Raw genomic sequence first — 14,585 nt, 5'->3', positions numbered from 1 at the left:
CACCTGCGTGTTCCGACCTTTAAACCTCCCCCTTAAATAAATTCAGACAAGACTCAAATTTTGGTTTTTGGCAGAATTTAGGCCACAACTTTATTGATTACAGAAAGTGACTGGTTGCATAGGCTCTGGTTTGACTAGCTCCCTGCCTTGCAGGTAGCGCTGACCCAGGGCACCAACATAGGTCAGCCAAGGGTGAACACCTGGATAAGCGGAAAGCCAGGAACAGGCTATCTCCGCCACCCAAATGTCCCCCTGGACTCAGGCACGGGCACAACCTCCTCACAGGGGTTGACCAAACCATTGAGTCCCTGGATTCCTTTAACGGAATACCCTTCACATAGGGCGGGCGAGAGTGTTCCCCCATCCCTATCACCTGAGCCAGAGCCTACCCACAACCTTACAAGTTGTAACGATTTGCTACGCGGCAGGCAAAACCCAAAAGGCACCAGCCAATCAGTGGAGAGAATTCCTGCCATGCCCCTGTCCCAACGACAGACGACACACGTCGGCATAGCAAGGTCAAGTGCACAGCCCTAAACATAGGGAGAGGTGGGTGGGTGTTCCAATGCATGCACCGAAAGAGGAAGCTCTGGGTCACGTGCATAGGTATATATAGGTCCCTTGATCTGTTTAGCCTGCATCCAATTGGCCTGAATAAACCCTACATCAAGGGACCTACCAATTGGGTGTTGTGGCTATCCAGTCTTACCCACCCACAACACAGGGTTTGGTTGCCAGGTCTCACCACAACACGTGCCCTCTTTAAGGGAGGAACAGATCAATCAATCAGTAGCTGAACTGGGTTCCACACAGTCACAAAAACAGAACAAAAAGAACCGCAAAAACGCAAAATAAATAGCAAAACCAGACCTCAGTGTAACACTCAAATCGGAAGCGTAACACTCAAAATGGAGCATGTTTGGCTTCTGAAAAAGGTCCACAAACCGGAACACTTACTTCTGGGTTTGCAGTGTTTGGTTCCAAGTTGTTTGAGTACTAAGGCATTTGAGAACCAAGGTACCACTGTATAGCATAAGTCAGGAAGCAGAGGAATCAGTAATAATGAAAATTCCTGCATTGCAAGGGCTTGGACTAGGTGATACTTGGGGTCCCTTCCAACTCTACAATTCTGTGAGTCTAGGAAAATACTTATATCTCTCCTTTCTTACACAGTGAAACTTTAGGCAGCATATGTCTGGTTCTCAGAGAGTCTCCTATCCCACCGCTTATCAGAAGCAAACTTAGCGGCATCAGCGTGACTCTTTCACTGCATGCGCTCATGGCGTGCCCTCGTGGTCTCACGTCCTCGCAGGCCCGCCTGAGCTTCCAACATTATGGTTCTATCCTGAGACTGGAGACACATCTGTCAGGCTTCAAAGAATTAAACTCAACAAGCTCTAAAGCAAACACAAACATTCCCAGCTCCAAACAAGAGCAATAAAAGCATGGCATTTTACCTCCTCGGGTCATGCACACATTCTGTTTCTGCACAAATGCAGTACAAAGTTCATTTGTATGCAGATGGATTGCTGGCGGATTGCACTATGCAGCGATATTCTTTATGAAACTACAGAATTACTCAATTTGCAAACTCTGTTGGCAGCCTGCACACTCTCACAAGACCTCAATAATAACACAAAGCCAGTAAAGGCTTGTTTTCAAAAACTAGCCGTTCAGCACAGAGAAACATGCGTTAAGTGCAAGCTGTCAACTCTGCCAAGTCAAAGACCGATACAATAACTTTTGTGAGAAAAATGATGGCATGCAGATTAAACATTGGCTATAGGGGAATACAGACACTTGTGACCAAATACAATTTGGGTCATAAACTGAAACCATCAGTTGCTTTGAAGTATCATCTTGACCACATCACAGATCACATGACTTCATCCAAAGAATCCTGAAAACTTGCTTGTTGAAGGTGTTTGGAACTAGTGCTCTGCGAAGGGAAATATCAGTTTCTGGGATTGTTTGGGATGTGCTTCCAATGTGAAGTGAGTGTGTCTTAAATGTATCATGCAGATCAGCCCTCCAATCATAGTGATTTGTGGGAGGGCTTAGAAACCGTTTGCTTTTCGTGTGGTTCTAGCCTTTGCCTATAAATGGCAATGAAGAGATCTCCATGTATGCCCCAAAATTCATTTAAAGCTCAAGAAGTACATTTTGACTGAAGGAGTATCAAGGGAAGAACAGCGTCTCTTAGATAAAATAGACTTCGGAAAACATGCTCCCTTTTTCGCCAGTGCTTTGCAGACTAACTGGAGATTTTTAAGGAAGATCTTCTGGGAAATAATACTATTCTAGTTGGTGTCAATTAGCGTAAGCAAAGTGTGAGAACTCCCTTTACTTTTTAAAATTGAAACCACTTGCAGAACACTACAGGCGTGATATAGACAGAACGGAGACTGACGGGAACAAAAGCAATTAAACACCATAAAGAACAGAAATCCAAGGCTGTCAATGTGGTGCAGCTGTTGAAAATAAAAAGATATGTGTGAGTTTTCCTATATGGTGTGCTGCATGCCAAAGAACATTTTCTTGCTCTTGTCGGGTTAAAGATGACATAAAGGGGCTCAGCTGCCATGGCTATTGGATGGGGGGAGAGGAGTTGTCAAAGTTTCTTGATCCAAAGAGAATTTTAGGCAGATTTGTTAGGTCTCCAAACAGCAGCCATATCCAGCTTTATTGAGAAGGTAATATATATTTTTGGTTTATTTACTACATTTATATCTCACCTGTTTTCCAGCCTAGAACTCAAAGAGGCATACCTGAGCTTCCTAGGTGGTCTCCCAACCAGGTACTGACCTCACCCAGGCCAGCTTAGTTTCAACATCATCTACCTTACTAACAGCATTCTCCTGAATTTGATAAAGTATCATTGCTCCCGCAATAATAGCCACTTGGCTCTCCCTGTCTAATTTTTCCTAAAGTCACCCTTGCTTCAGGTTTCTGCTGCTTTCCCCCCAGAATTACTTCCTTTCGTGCATCTACTTTTGGAACATTTGAATAATTTATTCTTACAGTGGTACCTCTGGATACGAACGGGATCTGTTCTGGAGCCCCGTTCATATCTAGAAGCAAACATAACTAGCGGTGGCGCATCTGCGCATCACTTTTCGCCGCTTCTGCGCATGTGCGTGATGTCATTTTGAGCGTCTGCTCATGCGCAAGCGGCGAAACCCAGAAGTAACAAGTTCCGTTACTTCCGGTTGCCGCGGAGCACAACTTGAACACGCTCAATCTGAAGCGCATTCAACCCAAGGTATGACTGTATTTGGTTTCTGCCAGACATGTACATACCAAAAAAACCTATTCCTATATCACCTGGTTGTTTTTAAAGTATTAGGGTTTATACAGAATGCAGGCCACAAAGTAAAGCCTTTTCTTAACCTTTGAAGCATTACACAACAAATGCAGGTGGCACTGTGGTCTAAACCACTGAGCCTCTTGGGCTTGCCAATCGGAAGGTTGCCAGTTTGAATCCCCGCGACGGGGTGAGCTCCTGTTGCATTGTCCCAGCTCCTGCCAACCTAGCAGTTCAAAAGCATGCCAGTGGGTTTGAGCCCCACATTTGGCAAAAGATTCCTGTATTGAAAGGGGATGGGCTAGATGACCCTCATGGTCCCTCCCAAACTCGATTCCCTGATTCTCTGATTCCATGAAATCAATATCCCCCCTCCCATGGATTCAATCAATTCATGAATATCTACCTTCCACACATCACATTTGTGAACATGGAAACACTATTCTGCCTCAACCCCATTTGAAACTTCCCATGTACTCATATACTCATATATATGTAAACATATACCAGCCGACATCCAAAAACATGACATCCATTCACATTCCTGCCCTGGCTTCAGTCCACAAATATCCACTGGCTTCTGTTGACTGTCTTCCAAAGGTGAACTTCCATCAGCCGACATCCACAAACATCCGTCTGCTTTAGCCTTGTAACCTCCACCAACTTCCGAATCCAAAAGCCATTGGCTTCCATCCACCAACATCTGCCAGCTTCTCTTAGGTCCATCATGAGACGTCCGCCAGCTTCCAACCACAGATACCAGCAGCCTTCAAGCAAGCAAACTTGCCTTATGATCACTCCCTAGCATCCCACTGCCAGAGGATTGCCTCCTTCCGTTCACCAGTTTGCCTCCTGCAAGTGGAAGAAACCTGGGCAGTGCTGAATGTCACATCTATTGCCAGGTGTGTCCTGCTGGAAATAGAAAAGGGCTTTCCCCTTGGCCTGCCTGTATATCCATTCAGTTGCCAAGGGCTTTTGTGACATCACAAGGAACCCACAGCCAATGGCAACAGCTGGGGAGGCATCGTCTTCATTGCTTTGAGCCGCACAATGGCGGGTGGACCTATCCGTGATTGTGTGCTTGTTTATTCGGGACATGGGTGGAGCTGTGGTCTAAACCACCAAGCCTTTTGGGCTTCCCAATAAGAAGGTTGGTGGTTCGAATCCCCATGATGGAGTGAGCTCCCATTGCTCTGTCCCAGCTCCTGCCAACCTAGCAGTTCAGAAGCACGCCAGTGAAAGTAGATAAATAGGTACCACTGCGGTGGAAAAGTCACCAGGATTTCCATGCGCTCTGGTTTCTGTCACAGTCCTCCGTGCACCAGAAGTGGTTTAGTCATGCTGGCCACATGACCTGGAAAGCTGTCTGTGGACAAACGGCAGCTCCCTCAGCCTGAAAGCGAGATGAGTGCCACAACCCCATAGTCGCCTTTGATTAGACTAAACTGTCCAGGGGTCCTTTACCTTTACCTTACATGAGTACTATTCATTGGCTTATTTAGATATAACTTTAGGATATCACCAAAATGCTATGTGCGAATGGGTCAGCATACAAGATAAGTATGTTTAAATCCAACAGGGCATATACAGAAAGCTTATATTACATATACATTGGCTTGTATTCAAAGTAGCACTACATGAACGTTCCATCAGTGCAAGGATTTCTGCTTTCTCAACAGAACGTCCTGCCCTCTTCTTCTTCTCCTCCCCCCCCCCTCCTAGATCTGTTCTAGGGGTTTCCCCAACCCTCTGGGAAAGATTTGGGGAGGACGTGGGGGGGGTGTCACATGGGATGAAGGAGAGAAAGTCCCAGGATTCAAGTGGAATTCCTCGTGCTGTGTTAATTGAATAGCACCCAGTGTATAGATCAGGCCTCACTCTCTGTTTGCAGTTGGAATTTTTTTCACTCCACTGATTAATATAAGCTTCGGGAATCTCAGCCTCCATCCACATCTTTAAAACCCTAGTGACACTTAATATCACAGCAGTTCCATTTGTGCTGCCCGAGATGCTAATGCCATAATAAATGAAATACATGAATAAAGGTGCACTTGAATCAGGGACTCAAGACTTCTAGTGCTCTCTCAATCTTTGTTTTTTATTTTTTGTTTTTTTGTTTTTATTTATTTATTGCGTTTTTGAAAATTACAAAGAATAAATTAAAATTAATTAAAAATTACACCTGAATACACAAAAAGAAAAGAAAAAGAAAAAAGAAAAGAATAAAAGAAAAAATACAATAATAAAGGGGGGAGAGAGAATTAATGAGTTACACAAAATTGTTCAAAGGATACAAACCATAATTTGAATATTTTATACAAAAGGCTCCCAGAAAGGAATTACATTTATATCTCTTCTTTTCTTTCTTCCCTTACAATCCCTTGCTTTCTGTTCCAGTAAACTTGCTTGAATCCCTGTTATGTTAGTTGACTTCCCTCTATCTCTCTGCAACTTCGACACTTCTCATTGGTTACCAACAATCTGTATTCCTTCATTCAAATCAATTTCCCCCCATTATATCTGTGAAATTAATCTAAGCACAACCAAGTATTATTTTTGGAACCATATTTAGTCAGGTCGTTTTGGAAGCAAACCCATTCCTTGTCGCCTAACATTTCTGCCATTTTGACTAGTTCGAGGTACAACTTCAATTGCCACTCGTCTTTTCTCGGTATTACTTTTCCAGTATTTGGCTCTTAGTATTCTAGCCATGCTCTACTCAAACTTTGTGTTCCTACTATAGAATCATAGAATTGTGCAGTTGGAAGAGATCCCAATGCGGGATTCTCAACTAAAGCACCCAAGGTGATGGCCATTCAACCTCTGCTTAAAAACCTCCAAGCAAGAAGAGTCCACAATCTCCTGAGGGAGTCCATTCCACTGTCAAACAGTATCTGAAGAAGTGTGCATGCACACGAAAGCTCATACCAAGAACTAACTTAGTTGGTCTTTAAGGTGCTACTGGAAGGAATTTTTTTATTTTGACTATGGCAGACCAACACGGCTAACTATCTGTAAGTGGAATATAGACAGCTACATCATCCGTCTGAGCCAAATATGATTGTGTGTGTGTGTGTGTGTGTGTGTGTGTGTGTGTGTGTGTCTGTGTGTCTGTGTGTGTGTGTTTTAAGACAGTTTTGCAGGTCCCCATGTTGCATTTTGGGAGACCAGATGGCAACTGTTTTTCCTTGCCTTTAATTTCTGAAGGACTGGCCTCTGGGACCTGACCGCGTTGAATTTGCAATTTGAGCAAACATGCCTAGCTGATAAATAACTTCAAGGGCCCTTCATACCTCAGTTTGCAGATGGCTCTTATTTATGCTGTTTGGCATCCCTTTCCCCAATTTTTTCATTACATAATCCTTTCATTACATCATCTATATCGCACACCTTGCACATAGTTTGGTTGTTTCCAGAGTAGCTAACAGACAATAGCACCATTCTAAGTATGTCTATTCCAACCATGGCCTGAGGCATGTAGGGTTTTAATGGTTAAGACCAACACTGTGAATGGAGCCTGGAAATTTAGTTGGAATTGTGTGGGATCGTTTCAGTACGTGCAAGGTAGGATTTCCTCACCCAGTTTCCGTTAGCGACCTAACCTGGCCCCATTGTTCTCAACTAACTTCGGTTTCCAAATTGTCTTCAGACAAAGGCAGTCTCATGCAAAGTGTGCCGCAACACCAGTTTAAAAACGGAGCCCATTCTGACAGGAACACTTAATTCCTCTCTCATCTTTGTAGCCGACTCCATTAGCACACTCAGGTCCTTGTTTCCACTTCACCCAGTTCCCCACATCATTTCCCTCAGACACCCAGCTTCCTGGAGGCTTTAGCTGGCCCATTGTTTATTTATTGCTTCCCTGTTTTATTTTTAGATTCTCTTCAGCCACCATGCAATGTTTGCTGCGGCTACGAAGTTTGGGAGATGAGGCCACTGGGATCTGAAGTGTCAAGCAAACAAAGTCTGCATTATGCCGTTCAGATCGTGCCCTAGGTTTCAATGTTTCCCGGGTGCTCCCCAGAAGAACTGCTGCCCTATATGTATTCACAGGTGGATAAAGATTCTGCCCCTGTGAATCCTCCCGCCTGAGGCACTCACCTAACCTTGCCTCATGTTTGGGCCGGCCCTGAGTGGAGCACTTTGGCTCCTACCATAATTGCAACAGCATAGAGCCACTAGGCAGAAGGGTTTCTGTCGCAGAATGAGTCTACTTCCCACAATCTCACAATCCTTGGAACGTCTGTGGTAGACGCAGAATGGTGCATGCAAATATAGTACATTTTTTAGAAAAATAAATAAATAAGGCTGTTCTTTTTTCTGTTTGTTTAATCGTTTTTTCAATACAAACATCAACCACAAAAGACACATACAACAAAACCAATAATAATAATAATAACACAATTTGACAATTCAGATTTGAATACACTGATATACCTATGACCACACCTTTTTTTAACAATATTTCCCCACCTCTCTCTCCTCCCCCTACTTCCCACCACTATCCGCCTTATCGCTTAAATAGTTGTTCCAGATTTCTTCATATTTATCCATTCTTATTTTGCATCGACATGCAGTTCATCAGTATGTAGCTAATCTGTCCATATTATCAATCCATGTGCTCAATGGAATCTTTCTGCGGCTCTTCCAATTCATCAAAACAAGTTTTTTTGCTTCCAATATAGCATGGTAAAAAAGAAAAAAAGAGAGAGGCTGTCCTACCATTCATGGCACCTTCATTATACACCTTTAGGCACCAGGCAAAAATGGTCCCTTTTAATCAGGCCTTTGGTTGATTTGCTTGACATCCTTTTAAGATGTGGTTCTTTTTTGGGGGGGGTGTTATTGGGTTGTTGCTTTTATTTTGATTATATATATTGTGGTTTTATATTTTGATTTTGTTCTGTGAACCGCCCTGAAACCTCTAGATATAGGGCAGTATATACATTCAATTAATAATAATAACAATAACAATAACAATAATAATAATAATAATATTAATAATAATACCACTCACGGGTCATCTCTCCATGGCCCTCTGGTCTAACAGTCCCTCTCCTTCTGGGAATCTGGTTTATGGTAGGAAAGGGGAATTTTTTCTTTTCCTTGAGGGCAATATTCATTGGCACCCACGAGGAGAGAATGGGACAGTTGTTTCCCCTGTAATGAACCATACTCTCCAGGTTACCACCATTCTTTTAAAAAGAAAAAGAAGAAAAGAGTATTTTTCTAGCCCTTGTAGCTATGAAACAAAATGTACAGGTACCATTAGTCTCTATTTTTGTGAGAAATGAGCTTGCTCATCTCCCCTCAGTGTTTTACTTTGTTCCCCTCTTCCCTCAAAAACTCCTGTGGGAGCTGCATTCTCTTGGGGATAATGTGTCAGAGACTGATGGTTGTGGGTGGGCTTGAGCTAGTGATGGACAGGACTTAGCTTAAGATAGTGGTGGGTGGGGCAAATTTAAGGTCCTCTCAGTTTCTTATTTTTCCATCTTAAATTCAGTTCTCCACATCTTCCAAATCAGTTTGCAATTTTTCTATTAAAAAAAGAAGTTCTCGTGAAAATTCAGCAGCCTCTTAGAGTGATTTCCCCCCAATATACACATTTTAGATGCAATTTCCCCCTAATATACAGATTTTTGCAAAGGAGTTCCCCCTAGTATAATGCATTTTTGTATGTTGCTTTCAATAAGATCTGCAATCGGGGGGGGGGGCAGCTACTGGGTTGTTGTTGGTTTCTTTCTTAGGTATTTTGTGGTTTTATAACTTGATTTTATTCTGTGAACCGCCCTGAGACCCCCTCCCCCCGGTATAGGGCAGTATATAAATTCAATAAATGATGATGATGATGATGATGATGATGATGATGATGATGATGATGATGCACACTTAACATTAGCATTTGCATGGCTGGAGAAGCGCACTGCAAAATTCAGAAAAGTGCATATTTCAAAGGACGACTGTGTTCTACTTCTCATATTGCTTTGGAAACTACAATTTTTCACTCTTTGTCTCATTCCATTTCTGCTCTCCCTTCCTACCCATCCAGAGGGATGCCAGGATAGGGACAGATTGCTCTTGCCAGAAGTTTGAGCTGATCATTGCAGAAGGCTTGTCTCCATCGTCCTTCCATCGATCCATATATTTTTGGATCGCTGCCCCAGCCATGTTCCACTGCTTCCAGGTCCTCCCTTGCATAAACGTAGGCTGAACTTTGCTGATGCATCCCATGAGCTTCAGCCAGGGGCGAAAAAAGGCATTGTGACACCCAGGGGTGGGGCGTCGCTACGCAGGGTGCATGTGCGGCATGGCTATGTATGATGCATGTGCCATACGTAGCCATGCCGCACATTCGCTGCACATAGTGGTTTGCCAGCGGTGCTGCTCCAGCCACTGCAGCTGCAAACAGAGGATCCCACCACCGTCCGTATGGCACTCGAGCAGCGCCGGTGGCAAACCGCTATGTACAGCGCATATGCGGCATTGTTATGTACAGCACATGCGTGCCATGCTGCACATGCACTGTACATAGTGCAGATAGTGCAGATAGTGCAGATCCCGCCAGCACCGGGATCCTCTGCTCACGGCTGCAATCATGAACAGAGGATCCTCCACATGCGGTGGTGCGGTGGCTGCATGCGCTGCCGCCGCGGGGTGAGCCCCCGTGAGGTGCCTTCTTGTCACCCCCCCCCCCCCAGACATGGCACCCGGGGTGAACCGCCCCTGCCCCCCCCCCCCGTTGCGACACCACTGGCTTCCGTTTCCACACACCCCTGATTTATAGGTAGTTACTGGTAGCCCCAGAATCAGTTAGGTCAAGTAAAGGGACCCCTGACCATTAGGTCCAGTCGTGATCAACTCTGGGGTTGCGGCGCTCATCTTGTTTTATTGGCCAAGGGAACTGGCATACAGCTTCCGGGTCACGTGGCCAGCATGACTAAGCTGCTTGTGGTGAACCAGAGCAGCGCACGGAAACGCCGTTTACCTTCCCGCTGGAGCGGTACCTATTTATCTACTTGCACTTTGACGTGCTTTTGAACTACTAGGTTGGCAGGAACTGGGACCGAGCAACGGGAGCTCAGCCTGTCATGGGGATTTGAACCGCCGACCTTCTGATCAGCAAGTCCTAGGCTCTGTGGTTTAACCCATAGTGCCACCCGCGTCCCTCCAGAATCAGTACAGGGGGTGATTTCAGGCATTTATCCAGATGGAGATCTTTGTGGGAGATTTTGCTAAATGGATTAATTTTGCCCCTACTACGTGGTGAACTCCTCCACATAAGCTTCCCACATGATTTTTGCTTCTAGTGACAACCAGGCGACATGCATGAAGATTAAAAAAGAACCCTTAGTCACTGTGAAACTGCAAGCCACTAGTAAAGCATATTGGTCCTTTCCCTGATTGCTATTAGTTCCCACCAGAAAAGAAGTCAGAGACTATTATTATCAGTCCTATTCTAGGCAGCTGCTTCTTCCTTGAACTATATTTTATTTTTCATGGAACTCTCACTGTTTAGTTTAATTTTTTAGTTGTTTTGCTAATAGTGTTTTATAGAAGGTAGCTATTTTATTTAGAATTTGTAATTGTTTTACTGAAGATATGTTAATTATTCTATATGGTTTATGTTGCCCTTGTGATGTTCTGTTCTGTTATTTATTGTTTGTGAGCTACCTGGGGACTCGTGTGAGTGAAAAGCAGCTTAAAAAAATAATAAATGGAAGGAAGGAAGGAAGCTGCCCTACTTAGCATATTTTAGTGAAATTTCATGGGGAAATGCCGCATGATTGATTTAGAATGAGGATGGCATTTATGACCAACCCTGGCTAATGGTTTTTCTCTGAAAATTCTAAATTTGCACATAATTTCCACTTCAGCCACTTACTCATTGCTGCAAGGAACTTTCTCTCTCTCTCTCTCTCTCTCTCTCTCTCTCACACACACACACACACACACACACAGAGAGAGAGAGAGAGAGAGAGAGAGAGAGAGAGAGAGAGAGAGAGAGATGTGAATATGCCAAATATGCAGTTCCCAGCACCCTTAGCAAATTACTGTTCCCAGAATTTAGGTGTGTGTGCTTTAAATGCATATGCAGCCTCATACACAAATACTCTTCCGGGTGTCTGGGATGAATGCTGTAAAACAAGGCACCAGGGACCCTGTTAAATAATTATAATTTCCCCATGGTGCCTGACATCCTTAGTATAGGCATCTGGCAACTAAGAGGTACTGCATACTTCAGGGCTAGTATTAATCTAAATGTTATGCTGTGTTCATTACCACTTTTACCCATATGAACATGTCTGAGCCTTTAGACTGATTGGAAGGTCTGCCCTTTTTACAGGATATTGAATTGATGGGGTGCAAGGCAGAAGGTCTTCTAGGTGGTGGCCCCACAAGTAAGGAACTCTTGCTCTGGGGGGGGGGGGGATATGACAGCAGACAGATGCTCAAATCTTTTTATTCTAGCAGGCATTTTTGAGTTCTTTGTTTTGCTAAAATAAACCATTGGTTAGGATAGCTTTAGGACTGTAGTTTCTTTTTATTTTGTCATATTTTGGTTTGATTTGATTTTAAAATATATTTTATTTCGTATATAAACATATATTGCAGACATACACAAAAATAAGTTCACCTCAGTTATAGTGGCAAAAAAGCACAACTGTAATTCATTTGTCAATAAAACAAAAATACAATAAATAACCAGTTAGTTATGGGTTGGAGCCAGACTAAATTAGTTCTGCTTATATTCCATTGCGATCAGTGTGAAACATTAGTTGTGAGAAAGAGAAGTTCCATTCACTTCAATGGGAAGTAAATTTAATAAACCCGGTCTGGATCCAAACTGGGGATGCTGGAGAAATTTGATTCTGTTTCAATGTACAGGTGAACTTATTTCATTCACATTTTCCGAAGCAACACACAAAACAAAACAAAACAAAACACAACCATTCCTCAAAATTTGCCCCTCTCCAAATTCTGCAGTGCAATTCTTCAGCTAAGTAACATGTACAAAAATGAAGTTACTAAAGTTTTCATAGCAATGCATAAATCAGTGAAAACAAAATACAAAAATGTATTATATTTGGGAAGGCTGCCTTGCAAAATTTGGTATATTAGGGGGAATTCCATACAAAACTGTATATAAGGAGAAGGCAGACATACTGACACATCTCTGTATGCTTCAAGTACTGTAGATTGGCAAAGACTTCTGAATCCTAGTTATTAACAATGGCAGCAATAAAATGTGCGCCTCTTACATAATATTGCCGAAATGATTTTTTTTTAAGGGGGGTGGAATAACCAGGAGAACTGAGTTCAGTTCTAGTACTTCAACAAATTCCCAGGCTCGGAATTATTTAATTGCACATGTGTCTTTTGTATCAGGTCCTAACTGTGTTGGATCTCCAGCTGTTCTGGACTACATCGTCCATAGCGAGCAGGAACAGTGGTCAGGAATGATGGGAATTGTAGTTCAAAAAGAGCTGGAGACCAAAGTTTGGGAACTACTGATCTAGAGGTGCAAGTAAAACAAAGCAAAGAAAGAAATGCAGATCTGTCAATTCAGAATGTAACTATGTTTCAAATACCGTATTTTTCGCTCTATAAGACGCACCAGACGACAAGACGCACCTAGTTTTTGGAGGAGGAAAACAAGGAAAAGAATATTCAGAATCTCAGAAGCCAGAACAGCAAGAGGGATCACTGTACAGCAAAAGCAGCAATCCCTCTTGCTGTTCTGGCTTCTGGGATAGCTGCGCAGCCTGCATTTGCTCCATAAGACGCACACACATTTCCCCTTACTTTTCAGGAGGGAAAAAGTGAGTCATAGAGCAAAAAATACGGTAAGTCCTTTTGCATTCCAGGATTCCAGAGCCACACAGAACTAGAGATATATATAGCTAATTAGTTTCACTGCCATGATAGTATCAATTCTGCTGATAAGGAAAGAATTCAAGTCAGGGAAATACCTGCCCCATGCAATAGCGAAATGTGTATTGTTTTATTTTCTGGTGAGGATGACAATAGTGGATGTTTCAAGAACCCACAGGGAAAGTCCTCCATAATATCAAACTGCATGACTAACAGATCTTCAGAGCACAGTGACTGATAATGCTATACAAATGTGAAATTTGATTCAGTGCATTCTCAGCTATTGAAAGGTGGCAAAACCTCAGGAGATGAAAGCAAAGATTTGGTTCACGAAGCAGAAGCCCTGTAACAGAACCTGCTACAATTGACGGGAAAGGTTGGTTTCAACTGCACTAAGTGCTGTGGTTTTAACACAGTCTTCCGCTCTGTGTTTCATTTTCTGTGCTGTTTCATAAGTGATATAGAAAACCACAGTCAGATCCTTTAGTCGTTGTTAAATATGAATGGCAAGAGAATGCACAAGCAGGCTGGGAAGAGCTTCATGGATGTCAGAACATTTTGGTGCTAAAATATATCAATGTGGTGTTTGGTTACATGACATGGAAGCACGTACCAAGTTTGCAAACATCTTTATGGTTCCATATTAATTTGGATCACCAGGACTGCTCACATGTTGAAAACCAAGCAAGCATTTGTAGTAGTTAAAGCGGTGAATTATTTTCGGCATAAATTTTATAGTGTTCAGACATCCCCGTGAAAAGTCTTATTTGAGGCAAATGGCCTTTGTTATGTACAATGCCGTTTTTTAAATAAATAGGCCTCGCTGTAAATAAACATGCCTTTTTGCAAAGCTTCTCCCGAGAAACGTATCCACAGGTCCTTTGAAATCACAGGATTGTCATATGTCAGGGCCATGCTTCCCTTCTTACGCACTTGCAGTCAGCACAGTCCACAACAAAGAAAAGGCAAGCACTTCCACTTGTTTATGGTTGCTTGGTAACTAGTCCCAAAGCAAAGGGAGGCCGAACAAACAAAAGGAAGTGCCTGTCATTTTGCCACCAGGTAAACAATGGAAGGGCCCAAATGTTGCCTGAAAACTGGCTACCTGGAAGACTATAAATGTGCATAGCTGTCAAGCGTCCCTTATTTGGCGGGACAGTCCCTTATCCCAGCGCCATGTCCCGTTTCTGTCCCTTATTGATGATGTCCCTTAAATAAGCTACTGAAGATAATGGGGCGCTTTCTATGTCCAGCTGTCCTTTGTCAACAACAAATTGTTACTGTTTTTTGTGTTGAATATATCCTATATGGTAATTTATGGACCTAGTAGGTATCTAAAGCCAGTTGCACGCAACAAAATATGTATTTTATCAAAGTAATTGTTGGTCCCTTATTTTGGCTGCTGATC

At 43.0% G+C, this 14,585-nt stretch overlaps 2 long non-coding RNA genes across 3 annotated transcripts in view; one reads left to right on the top strand and one right to left on the bottom strand.

Annotated features, from left to right (window-relative positions):
- LOC310688506 overlaps positions 1–14,585 on the bottom strand; it is a 486,265-nt gene that overhangs the window by 145,992 nt on the left and 325,688 nt on the right. The window contains exon 1 of one of the 2 annotated variants that reach the window (XR_014516982.1): positions 4,103–4,193. The exons of the other annotated variant lie outside the window; for it this stretch is intronic. This is a non-coding gene — a long non-coding RNA (uncharacterized lncRNA). Of the gene's footprint in view, positions 1–4,102; positions 4,194–14,585 lie in introns of those variants that run through there. 2 annotated transcript variants of the gene reach the window in all.
- LOC310688581 lies at positions 6,768–7,623 on the top strand. Its single transcript, XR_014517052.1, has 2 exons — positions 6,768–6,868; positions 7,182–7,623. It is a non-coding gene; the product is annotated as an uncharacterized lncRNA (long non-coding RNA).

The sequence above is a fragment of the Podarcis liolepis genome, assembly GCF_965112155.1.
Source record: "Podarcis liolepis genome assembly, chromosome: 11".
Classification (NCBI taxonomy): Eukaryota; Metazoa; Chordata; class Lepidosauria; order Squamata; family Lacertidae; genus Podarcis; species Podarcis liolepis.
This window is presented reverse-complemented; position numbering and strand designations above follow the sequence as displayed.